At 44.1% G+C, this 13,373-nt stretch overlaps 1 non-coding gene across 1 annotated transcript; it reads left to right on the top strand.

Moving 5' to 3' along the window:
- The first annotated feature begins 12,979 nt into the window (after positions 1 to 12,979).
- Positions 12,980 to 13,083, top strand: LOC138570475 (U6 spliceosomal RNA). The gene has a single exon (XR_011303523.1). It is a non-coding gene; the product is annotated as a U6 spliceosomal RNA (small nuclear RNA).
- The last annotated feature ends 290 nt before the right edge of the window (positions 13,084 to 13,373 follow it).

Raw genomic sequence — 13,373 nt, 5'->3', positions numbered from 1 at the left:
ACATCATCCGTGGCAAGTTCCGTCCAGGGCAGCCCCCAACGCAGATCTGGCAGGAACCTGCGCTCCACGGGCAGGGGTGCCCCTGATACCCGTAGAGGGGGCTTGCAATAGCGTCTACCCACGGACAGCATGCATATTTGGACACTGGTGTTGGGGGGGGAGGTAGTAGGGTGGAGGGGGTGTGTTGGGCTTCACTGGGTGGCGGGTCCATAGGGTGTATAAATCAAATCACATTAACAATACAGCACCTCATTATCATCCAATGACATGTGTGGACATTGATATTTGCGTACGAGGCCTTCATAGGCGTACAGTCCACAATGTGCCTGTACTACACACACACAGTGCCACAGGTCCCCTTTCCGTGTAATAGGCACCATGCGTGGTTGCTAGAAGCATGCATCTATGATGCTCTGTCGGATTGCACGTACATCCTGTGCCTCATGGACTCCTTGAGGTGCCTCCACATCCCCACCCTCATCATCATCATCATCTTCAGGTGCATGCAGTACAGCGTCAGGGGGCATGGGCACATTCCTACGTATGCACATGTTGTGCAGCATGACACATGCCATGACCATCTTAGAAACCTTCTCATGGCTGTACATGAGTGCCCCGCCAGACCTGCTGAGGCTGCGGAAACGAGCCTTCAGTAGGCCGAATGCCTGTTCAATGACCACACGGGTACGTGAGTGGGCATGGTTGTAGTCCTCCTCATGCTCGTTCTGTGGGTTCCGGATTGGTGTAAGGAGCCATCTCTTCAGTGGATACCCGGCATCACCTGTATGAGACGAATAAAGGGTGTCAGTGGAATGATAGTGCTAAGTAGCCCCCCCCCCCTGCAAGGTCATTGACGCATCAAATGGGCCACGATGTCATGCATGGAATGAGACTCACCGAGTAGCCAGGATCTGTGCCCTGCGTGTCGCTCCATGTAGCGTGGTATTCTTGTGTTCCTCAGGACCATAGAATCATGGGTAGATCCAGGAAATCTGGCACAACAATGCGTAAATATCTTGTTGGAGTCACACACCATTTGCACATTGATTGAATGAAATTGTTTCCGGTTGCGGTACTGGACCTCCATGGCATGTGGGACAACCAATTCAACATGGGTGCAGTCGATGGCACCAATGCAACCCGGGATGCCGCCAAGTGCATGGAATCCCACTTTAGCGTTGGTAATCTCCTGGTACGTGCGTGGTAGTGTGATGTGGTCGTCGGCGTGCTTCAGGAGGGCATCGTGCACTTGGAAGAGTGTCCGTGAGAACAGTGGCTGTGAAATGCCATGCAACTGTCCCACTGTGTGCTGGTAGGTGCCTGTGGCCAGGAAGTGGAGTGCAGACACCACCTTCAGTAGGGGTGGGATGGCGGTTGGGCTATCTATCATGCTCACGAGGTCAGCATGTGTCATGTCCACAATGGCGATTATGGTGTCCCGGTCCAAACGGTAGAGGGTGTGGATCTGCTCAGCAGTGAGGTTGAACGGATCGGCTCGGAGGCGTGGGATTGCGGGCCGCCTGCGTGGTGGTAGTGGCAGTGCTTGTGGGCCTTGCTGACCCTGCCTTGCCCTCCTCCTCCTCCTTCTCCTCCGTCTCCCCTGTGCGCCCGGTTGTTGTACCTGTTGTTGTTCGTCGTCTTCTTGTAGTTGTAGCACTTGCAGTGCTATCTGGTACCCCAGGCCCAACATCGCTAGTCCTGCCGGTAGCATTTTGGAGTGGGAGTGGTTGTGGGAGGGGTTTGGGTCTGCAATATATGTGCTGTCGGCCTGTATGGCCTCCACCTGTGCTGATTGAATGAATCTGTGGCAGATGCAATCCCTTCTGGCCGAGCACGTCCCGCACGTAAGGCTGCATTTGGCCGCATGGCATCTTGGGATTGGAATCATGTATCAAATCCCGATGGCAGTGTGATGTACTTTGACTGATTTTCATGCTATGCTCCCATTGTTACACATGCTATGATTGCAGCCGCTTACATACCTGTGAAGAGTCAGTGGTATGTAGGGCTCGATCGATGGCCGACCCTCATGCAGCACAGTAACGTACTTCACCGACGGGCGTGGCGTGCCATTTGTGATTGCAGCCAGTTAGCATCATGACACACAGCCGCACTACATTGATGTAATTGTGAATGCAAGCGTTCACAGAAGCCTTTTCGACGTAATGTTGCAAGTGAGGAATTCGAAGGCCAGCATTTTGGGTTTTGAAGTAGCGGCGAGGATACGCCCACAGGTCTGGCTGGAAATGTAACGTTCTATTGTAGAATGTCCTTGGGACATGGCCCATAACGAGCAGGCAATGAATGATATGAATTGAATGGGATGCGCAACAGCGTAGTGGACGATAAGGCAGGACGTTCCCAAATCCATCTTGCTTCACAACACTACAGATCCGGCCAGGGGCACAGTGGTTTTTGCGGACTGCATTACGCACAGACGCGATGGAAGTTTCACATATTATGTGAGTGAATATTCATGCGTTTTCATTGCGGGATGAGGGAATGATGTGTGGATGCATGGACTGATGATTCCGTTTAGGGTCTGCCATGTACATGGGTTTTTTGATTCACTCCCCTTCCCCTGCGTTATGTGATGCAAGGCTGCCATAGTGGGACATACGTCTATCTGCCCTTGTCGGATCCTCCCTGTCTCGACGCGCCTTCATACACTTGTGTCTAGGCACGTTACTAATCCCATGTCATGGGTTCTATCTTGACGGACGCATGCACAGTAACCGACGTTGACAATGGTGTATTTAGCTCGATTGGTTTCGTTATGATTCGATACTGATTTAGGGGTGTGTATATTCCTTTGGAGTGGGCTAGCATGCATATGGGTGTGGATTTGGTGTGTTGAATGAAGATTGTAATGCATCATGAGTCCCGTAATGCAATCGGTTAATTTGTGTTTCTTTTGGGTGACAGGTATCTCCTGCCCTATTGCAGATGCCATCTCTACGCCACTCCTCCAGATGGTTTTTACTCTCGACTCCTGCAGCTTCGGGTGAATCAGTGGAGCACCATTTCGATCTTATGGGACGATCGCCAATGGGCCACATGCCCTTACGCTGTACTGGTGGCTAGGTGCAACATTTCGGCCTTTCAGCTCGACTAGTGCCTGCCTCATGGGACGGACCTGCGGTTCTTGCCGCTTCCATGTTGCCTTTTGGAACGTTGATGTAGGCCCTGTGTGCCATGATGGTACAGGGCGTCACACAAGTGGAAGCCGGTCAATTATTGCAGATGCAGCCCTCGGTGATGATGGTTGTTTTGGTGGTATTTTGCAATTTGCTGTGGGGCCTTTGTCATTTGGATGTGCATTTAAATTGTATTCCGATATTTGTCGTGTTGCGTTGTTCTTTGCAGGTGATGTTGCGATTTTCGCTTTGTGGCGGTATGTATTGCGTGATGATCTGCATTGTGTTCCGCCTTCTGAGTTGAGTTGTGTGGTACAGTACTGGCCGCGTTTGCCTACGTAGCACAGTATGGTCACGGATAGGGGCTGCCATTGTGACTGTTTACATGATGTGCTGTTCAGGGGCGGGGGATTGGCTTTTGGCCGACTGGTGCCTGTCAGCCAGGTCGATTGGTGGAATGATGGGTTGTTCAGAATGTGGCTGGTCACAGGTGACTGTGTTTGCGTGCGTTTGTTGGAGGGGGACTGGGGTCATGTCCATTGGAATAGCTTCTGTATTGATGCCATCTGTGCCCTGCAGCTCCCATCGGCCCCTCTTGGGATGAGCCTGGCTGCTCAGTCACTCTGCCGACTTGTGTGGTACATGCTTCTGCTGATGGTTGGTTTGTTTACTGGCATGAGTACAGGGCTGGTGCAATCCCCCTCAGGATGCTGTTTTGGATGTTGCCTTGCGCTGGTGGCAAGCGATGGGGGACTACTGTTGTTTTGTGTCATGTGTTCTTGATTTTCATTTTGATGTATTGTACCTTCACATGCCTGTGCTGCGTCAGTACGGCTATGGTGACATGCCGTACATGGATGCCCACTCACGGGCCGCTTTGAGCCCCTGCATGCTTTTCTACGTTGGCATGCATGGGTGAATTGTGGATTTCACTGGTTGCATAGTGTGGGTACATTGCGCCTGCCAGGAGTTGTGCAATGAGGCCAGGGAGTGGAGTACAGGCACTCAGTGGGCCATTTACGGTTGGTTCGCGTTGCCGTATTTCTCGCCATGGCGGAATGGTACTTTACGACGTGCTTGATGGCGTTCAGTACATGTCCGCTAGGGTCAGAATTCGCGTACCGTTGCGCCATGGCGGTGATTCCGGTTTTGCAAGGCGCGCGTGCGCGTACTTGGTGCAGTTAGCGTTGCCGTTCACTGCGGTGTCGCTAATGGCATCGTACTTTACGGTGACGGGTCATGATCGCAACGAGCGGTGTTCGATGGCGGTATTGCATTTCCGCCATCATTTTTCCATTTCCGCAAGGGTCGTAATGAGGCCCATTGACATGTATCCAAAATCCAGAGTAACTTTTTACCGTATTGCGCAGAGACAAATGTGGCTGCGTTCTTATTCATTTGGTCCACAAATGGAGAAAGCAAGGAGCAATGTTAACAAGGCTGTTTGTGCCTTTTTGCGAGATGTTGGTATGTCCTCTTTTCAGAATGAAAACATTATGTTTTGTAGTCCACACATTTTTCGCAGAGATGGAGTTCATCTTACTTATGCCGGCAATCAGATTTTTCTGCAAAATCTATAAAATGCATTGGAACCTTATTTGGAATTACAGCAATCCATTTTGCAGTATGTGTTGACCATTTGAAGTTTTTGAAACACAAAAAAACACCACAAAAAGGCTCTTTTCAGAGCCACCACTTCCTCCCATAGAAAATTGCAATGGTTCTGATAGGACAGCACCCCCCAAAAATGTAAATGACAGTGGAATGTCTGCAGACTTCAAATAAATGCACTATTTACTTGTCACTTCCTTTTTTGAACTGTGAAAGGCGGCTCTTTGGGGGGGGTTGTTATTATATATATATATATATATATATATATATATATATATATATATATATATATATATATATATATATATATATATATATATATATATTAAACAAGACACACAATGGAAGGAGGGGAAATGAGGGCAAGGAAGGTACTCCAACCACGGGGATATGAAAGGGCAGTTGGAGAGAGGAAAATGTAGGGTAGGCCTTATTAAGGTAGTGGGCAGTCCTTCTTCTGCTCCTTGAACGCAGTCTAGAAAGCACTCGGAAGGTTCACCCCACTGCAGAGTACTGCATCGCAGTACATGCACAATATTGTGACCCTCGAAAGGTAAGGGTCAACAGCATCATGAATGGCCTGCGAGGCAGCTGATGGGATACACTGTCCCACAGGAGTGTCTCTTGTGGTGACAGGAGTGGAAATGGAGGATGCTGCAGAGGAACTCAACCTACTACGTTTATAGCCCCACCGTGGAATGACTTTAGGTGTCTCTTCATTGATGTAGTACCATAGCTATACGAACCAGGCTTGCCACAACTCAGCACCATGCGGCACTGGGTGAAGATCACCTTGTTCACACAAGCTTTTGGCTTTCCATAAATAGTGGTACATAACCACCACACCCAAGAGTCACGATCAGTGCCAGTAGTAGGGACTTCCACCACCTCATCCTCTTCATCCTCTTTATCCTCCTCTGCATCCTCACACCTGTTCCCCACTGCATGCGCTTTGGGAGGTGGTGGTTTGAGTAGGACTGGGGGAGGTGCTGAGGCAGAAGCTACTGCAACAGGAACAGCCATGGATGCCGTCTTCAAAGTTCTTAGGAACCGGCAAGAACTCAGGACTTGAGGAACACAAAAGAGCAATCCAGCAGTGTGGAGTAGTGTCTCTCCTGGAAGTCCAAAAACAGGACAAGGAGCAGCTCTGGTATGTGGCCTTTTACAGTGTCCGCAAATAAGGATACATGCTCAGCATGGCTGCGGTCACATGATGACGTTGCAGACACATTTGTGAATGGGAGGGCTTTCCGCAGGACATCAAATGCGTGGCGTCAGTTGTGCGCGTGCGCGCAGGTGTTGTACGGACAGTGTTTGGGTCCCTGAACTAATTAACAGTGCGACACACGTGCGGCGGACATTGACAGGCAGGTACTCATGTGTGCGGGTGTTCTACAAACAGTGTTGAAGTCCCCAAATAAAATAAATGTGCATCAAAACTTTGCAGACAGGCGGATGGGATATGTGTTCTACGGATATATTCATTCTGGTTGCAGACATTACAAACAGGGAGGGTGTTCTTAGGACACCCTAATTTGAATAGTTGCGGACATGCGGTCAGATTTGGTGTCCTGCAGACACCCTCATTTTAACTACGGACAGTGCGAACAGGTATAGTGTTCTTAGAACACCCCCATTTTGGTTAATAGCGGACAGACGGACATCTTGTATGTTCTAAGGACACTGCCATTTTCATTACGGACAGTACGAAACTTAGGACACCCCTATTTTGGTTAAGTATGGACAGATGGACATCTTGTGTGTTCTAAGGACACCGCCATTTTAATTACGAACAGTACGAACAGGTATATTGTCCTTAGGACACCCCCATTTTGGTTAATTGTGGACATCCCGGACACCAGCACCTGCCGCGGACACCCTAACTGCCTTTAAGCAGAAACTGAAACAAATACAGGGAATTAGGGGTTTAGACATGATGTATGGAAGGAGAGGAAGGGATGGATGTCTCATTGTAACATGTTTCTTGCTGGGGAGGGTCATGTGGGACAATGATATTTCATGTTTTCTTTAATGTGGTCCTCAACAAACTGTTTTTTAAGAATGACATGTTTCATTAACATATCCATTTTTAGTGCCATTCATTGCAGTCTATTTTCTAATGTCTCTCTTGGTATATTATTTGTAGTTTTTGTATGGTCTGTTAAAAAAAATATGTTAAATAGGTTATTAATTGGCATATATAGAGGAATGTTGTGTCTACCATTAGTATCACTGTCTTCACTCATTTCATCTCGTGGGAAATTTTCTTATAGCCATTCCAAAGTACTGGACATTTCTGTGTGAAAATAAAATATATTAGTTTTAGTGTACCTAATACAGAAAGTTTATAAATATATGAAATAAATGTACCTACTAGTTTCTTACAAACTTTTGGTGTTACTGCTGTGTAGGTATGCTCTTATTTTTTTCTGTGCAGTTTCTGTGAGGTAATTCTGTTGGCGGCATATTTATTTTGTTTTGGTATATTCCATTATATTGCAAACGCTATTTCAGTGGATGCTTGGTGTCTTACATATACAGTTTCCACTTCTTATTTTTTATTAAATGCAATGGGACTCATTACGACTCAGGCGGTAAGGGGTTTACGGCGGCGTAAACAGCGCCGACCCTTACTGCCTGAGTACGAGGTCCCTTAGCGCCATGGAGGTTTTAACACCTGCTTTTAGCAGGTGTTAAAATCCATGGCGCTAAGGGACCATGGAGTTAATTACGCCACCGTAATTTACGGTGGCGTAATTAACGCCTTCCCCACTCCCATTATGCCCTATGGGGCAAAATGGGAATGGGGAAGGGAAAATGGGAAAATGGGGATTTACCGCCCCGCCAAGGTTGGAATGGGGCGGTAAATCCGCCAACCACCATGGCGTAAACATAGTTTACGCCATGGTGGTAAAGTCACGGCCCAGGCGGTAACTTACCGCCTGGGTCGTAATGAGGCCCAATGTATTTATGTGATGCTTTTTAAACATGTTTGGTGTTTTTATTGTATGATACAATAATGTAAGATACCCCCAGAGTCTTTGGATAGTGTTGATGGTGACCGCGTCCGTCCACGGATATGCGCATTGTCCGCGGACATCAGAACCACTAGCACAGGTAGGGTGTTCAGTATTTTCTATGTTATATGCATGTAAGCTAAGGGAATCCTAGTAAACATTTATCAAATGTATATTATCTATAGCTATATTCAGTGAGAAAACTTTGTTAAAGGGGTATTATGGTTAGGTTTAGCTACCAAAAACCTATGAAATTCAGTAAAAAAAAAGTGTAGAAGGGAGGTTATAGTTAAGTTGCCCTACTATAAACATATACAATTCAGTGAAAAAAACTTTGTTAAAGGGATGTTATGGTTAAATTGCGCTACTAAAAACCTATGAAATTCGGTGGAAAAACGTTAAAGGGACTTTATGGTTCCAAGTAAAACCGAAAACCCCCTCCAATTCGCCAGTTATGGTAAGCTAAGCAACCATAACTCGCCACCACCGTGAACTGCTAAAATTAACACCCAGGACATCAAAGATGACATCATAAATATCATTGATGACATCACTGATGACATCACATGTGCATTTAATTTTCATCAAAAGTCTGTACAAGGGATTCTTATAGTAATGTTGAAGTATTATTTGAATAAATATCATGAAGTATGTAGTGCATTAAGTAATGCATTGATACGAATATATCTATATAATTACTATGCCCATGGCAGCGCCCGTGTAGTTATGGTTAAGTTGCTCATCAATAGGAACAGCACTTTTTGAGCAGCTTATAACTTTGCTCCCACTGGACACATCCTCACCAAACTTTGCAAGTTTGGTGAGGTTTTGTCAAGGGGGGGCAAAGTTATAGGGGGGTCCAACATTTTTTTTCCACATACTGAATGGAAAAAACTTTGCTCACGCCTACAGCCCAAACCGCTTTACGGATTTTCATCAAATTTGCAGAAGGAGCAGCGGATTGGTCCTGAAAGTGTGCTTTTGTAAATTTGGTGAAAACCCATTCAGTAGCTTTTTTAAGACAGGCAAAATGTAGGTCCAAATGAATTAGTGAAAGCTGGGTCTGCTCCACGGACTCACTTCCCTCTTTGCTCCACTGACAGGTCCTAGATTATTTAGAAAGGAAACGTAATGTCCTCGGACATATGACGTGCTTGATGATTGGCTGTGCCATTTAAGTAAATGTTTTCAACAATTGGTGGCAATTGGAATAGAACATTAATTGCTACATTTGCATAGCAATTTATACCAGTTGTATTGGAAAATGTAAATGGACCAGACAGTTCTGTGTCTGAGTCATTTGATGGAAGTGCAAATAGTTTCTTTGAAGAGGTAGTTGGCTTTGTTTTTGTAGTTGGCTATGCATTTCTTTTCAGTAGATACTCCTTTGATAGTGGTAATTGATGAAGTACCATCTGCTTTTCATTTCTTTGGAGGTACTGTTGTGAGATCATATATAAGTTGAGTCTGCACTAGTTTTCTCTTACAAAGTTTTGGTTTTTGAGGAACAGGGTATATTTTGAGATGGGTTGTGTAGAGTGCACGTAGTCTATTGTCCTATGCAATGCAAGGAATATCAGCGCTGAATTTACTTGCATCAAAATAGACTAGAAATAGTCCTTCAAGTGAACGTAGGCATGACAGTGCTGCATAACTCTTGCCTTCTTTAAACACTGTGCAGCCAATATCAATCAATGCTTGATCTAGGGTTAGACCTTGTGATTTATGAATGGTAACTGTGTATGCTAGAGACAGAGAAAACTGTTCTCTGTGTACATACATGTCTTTGAATGGAAGGAATTGGACTGTTGAGGGTCCTATCATTTTAACTTCTGAAAGTTTGTCAAAGTGAACATTGACAAACTGAATGTTGTTGTCACGTGGGTATGTTTGCAAGCCAACAACTGTACCAAGTGCTCTATTAACTAATTCTTGCTCCACATCAAGGTTATATACTAACATCAGTCTACTCTTTAAACACAATGTTAACATTTTCTCGAAACTAGCTGTGTCTAGGGTATTTAGTCATGCGGTGGCTTGTTGACACATGGGTGATGTCATACCGTACACGTCCAGTTTATCTGTGGAGTAAATTTGCACTACTGGTTGTTTCATTGAATTGTGTGCAGCTTGCAAGAATTGGCATCAAGGACATACAGTTTACATTTGTGTCTACTAATTGCACCATGACATGAGTAGCACATGTGTTATGGCCGTAGAGCTCATGGCTGCGTCTGGTATTTAACATAGACTGTGCTTCCTTAGATAGTACACCAATCAAAATACTTTTCAAAATGTTGACATAGGTGTGGTCTGCAGACTGACACATGTTTTCAGTGAGTTATTTGCATTGGAAATGTTGCCAAAGATTTACATTTCCTATGCTGCCAAGTGTTTTACGGCACCATTTGTGTCCAAAGGCTTTAAAAATAGGTTAACCTTTCACTGGTATTAAGAGGATCTCTTGCAATCTGAGGTGAATCAAAGCCAACATTAGGTTGGAGGCCATGCTCACTTCATCTATTAGCAGCATTTTCATTTGTTTCAAAACTCTGCGTAGCTCCATAGCAGCTTCTGCTGAAAGTTTGTAGTAGTCTAATTTGTTTTGGTGTTCTACTGGAAGGAGTAGCAATCAGTGTAAAGTGACACCTCCTATGTTGTAGGCAGCTAAACCTGTGGGGGCAGTTACAATATCTGAAAGTTTGTTGTTTGTCAATTGTTGGAGGAACTTTCTGATGATTTTTATTAAGAATGTTTTGCCTGAACCAGCTTGAACACTTAGCTACATCAGTATAGGTTTGTAGTCTTGACAGGTACAAGTGTTGCACACCATGTTGAATTTGTTTAGTTACTTCTAGGAAAATGCTAGCTGTTCATTGTTTAATTGTGATTTGAGTATAGCAAAGTCTTCTGTAGATTGCTCATACTGACACATGGGGCATGATTCTAATGCAGTCATGGCTAATTCTGCCTCATTTGCTATGAGTGGCTGTCCAAGTGGTTCTTGGCTTCCTGTTAGAGAAGGTTGACTGATGTCAGAAGTGTCTATATTTAGTTGTGCTTGAAGTGCTTCTTCTTGTTGGCGTTCATTGTCCAACATGGTTTTGTACTGCATACATTTTTCATCTGTTATAGTGCTTTCATTTGCATTGAAAGCATCTCCAGAGGAGGCATGGGTATCTAATAAATCTTCTTCTTTTCTCCATGGTTTAACAAGTTGCAGTAGGGCCATTCAGTACAGTTCTTTATGTTGAGGAGTTTTTGATGATAGTTTCATATGATTAATCAGGCTGCGTTTGGTTAGTTTAACTAGGCTACCCTCACAACCTTTGACAATGTATTTTTTTTTTCTTATCTGGTTTAATATTATTTTTGTATGTGAAGATTTGGGCTATGTGGTATAGACACATGGTTTCCAAAGCAGTACTCCTGTTTGGGTAGTATATGTCCAGTAAATTGCTTTTCAAAATGTCCTGGCTGTTGGGATCATTTTTGGCTATTGCTTCTATGTCTTGATATGATTTCAGAACTATTTTTCTGGATTCAGCAGGACCAAGGCTTAGACACACTATTTCAGATTAATCATACAAGGTGGTGTGGGTTAAATGGTCTGCGGCTTCGTAGCAGCCGCATTCTCTATGGGAGAGCATTTGTATGCCGAAGCTGTACAATTTCTGTGGCAGTGTTTTGTCAGATGATATGTTATCCCAGAGGTCTTTTTGCTTTGTTTTCTCTGCTTTGGTTAAGTAGGCTGTGACATATTGTGCAACTGTAGTGGAATTGTCTGTAATGTACTGCACATATGTATTTGCATTTCATAGGAGGGCAACAATTGAATTGTAATCATTGATGTACTTTGATCCTTCTGTTCTTTTTATGCAGCATGTGTTCTTTGGTGATTTGCCTTTCACACTGTGTCTAACCGAAGACATGAAGCTGTTCACTTGACCTGTTGCTGAAACTGGTCTAGGGAAAACAAAGCAGCATTTGGTGTAGTATTTCCCTTTGTTTTTATATTTGTACTGACAATACTTGCCACACTTGTGTCTTTGAAACTGTAAAATGTGGGCATGTCGGTCGCTATGTGTAGTTTGTGAAGGGATTTCACAAGTGACATATTTGTGAATGAACTGAAAAACAGTGGCATCACTGTCCTGACCAAATTATGGAGCATCTTTAATCCACAAAAGCATGTGGATGTGTGGTGCTTCTCTGGCTTAATATTCTTTTCTCCAAAAGAAGTCTTCCACTTCTCTGAGGAGAGGAACTGTTTTATTCCAAATTAAGTGCTGCATGGCAATAACGTGAAGATGGAAGTACCTTGATACATTTACAGGATCAAGAGAGCAGAGTTCTACTGGTGTTTTTATGTCTATATTTGCTTTGTTCTCATTTGCTATGTGAAGGAAATTGTGAAAGCCTTCCCATGCGTATTCTGCACAACGTAAAGTCACAAACCAGGTGGGCGGGCCAAGGTTCCGTATCATACAGCATACATATGCGTGATGGTGGAACCAGTATTCTTTTGTACCATGCATGTTTGCTAAAAGATTTGTAATACTTGACTCTAAAACTTTATCTTTTTCTTGCACCTTTTGAAGTAGCTGCAGACATATTTTGAAAATCGGAACCTGTTTTCAATGTGTATGCCACTCCGTAACATATAGATACTAGTTCACTTTCAAAGAGGAGGTGGAATATGTATTCAACATTTTTCTGAATCTGGGGTCTTCAGAATACATTCGTAAAGAGCGGTATTTGGATGCTGTTATTCATGTGGAACTTTCATCGTACCTTCCACTTTTTCCAGTAGGAGAAAGTAGAGGAAAGGCTTGTGCTTCTACACTTTTTTTCCATATGCTGATTGGAGATCCTTTGGCTTGGCACATTTGATATGTTTCCAGTGCATCATCTATGGTGACTTTGGAGTGCAGTCGGTGAATTGTATAGTGGTCTAAAATATTGGATGCTGTAGTAGGATCTAGAAGTTCAAATTGGCCAGTTCCTGAGGAGCCTTGAATTATTTTGGTGGTATCCGTCAGGTTTTCTTCAATGTTTATTTCCTTGTAGTATTCATTGTTGTCTTTTAGAAATTGCAGAGCTTCCCTTACTTTATGTAAGTCAACTAGTTGTTGCCAATTTCCTTTGTTTTTTGTAGGTACACCATTCACTAAGATAATCAAAGATTGATCTATTGGCCTTTGCACTCCCAGAGTGTCTTCGGCAGCACATATACTAAAATTGGAACGATACAGAGAAGATTAGCATGGCCCCTGCGCAAGGATGACACGCAAATTCGTGAAGCGTTCCATATAAAAAATAAAAAAAATAAAAATAAAAAAAAATCTAATGACAAATAAACTATTTGCCATGAATGCCTTTCAGTAATTCAGGGGGAGACAGTGTTGCTGTTTTTGGTTGAAGGCATATTATTGCTTGAAATGGGTGCACTGTTTGGATTATACTGCTTGCATACAAGTTCATATGTTGGAGTGGTTTTGGTAGTGGGAATATTTCCAAGTTATTAGTCATAGCCCGTGGAGGTATTTGGTTGTTGTCAAGTTTTGCGGTGCACATCTGCAAAGTATTGAGAGGTTAGTAATTTCAT

The sequence above is a fragment of the Ambystoma mexicanum genome, chromosome 2q (genome assembly GCF_040938575.1).
Source record: "Ambystoma mexicanum isolate Mex_15411 chromosome 2q, UKY_AmexF1_1, whole genome shotgun sequence".
NCBI lineage: Eukaryota > Metazoa > Chordata > Amphibia > Caudata > Ambystomatidae > Ambystoma > Ambystoma mexicanum.
This window is presented reverse-complemented; position numbering and strand designations above follow the sequence as displayed.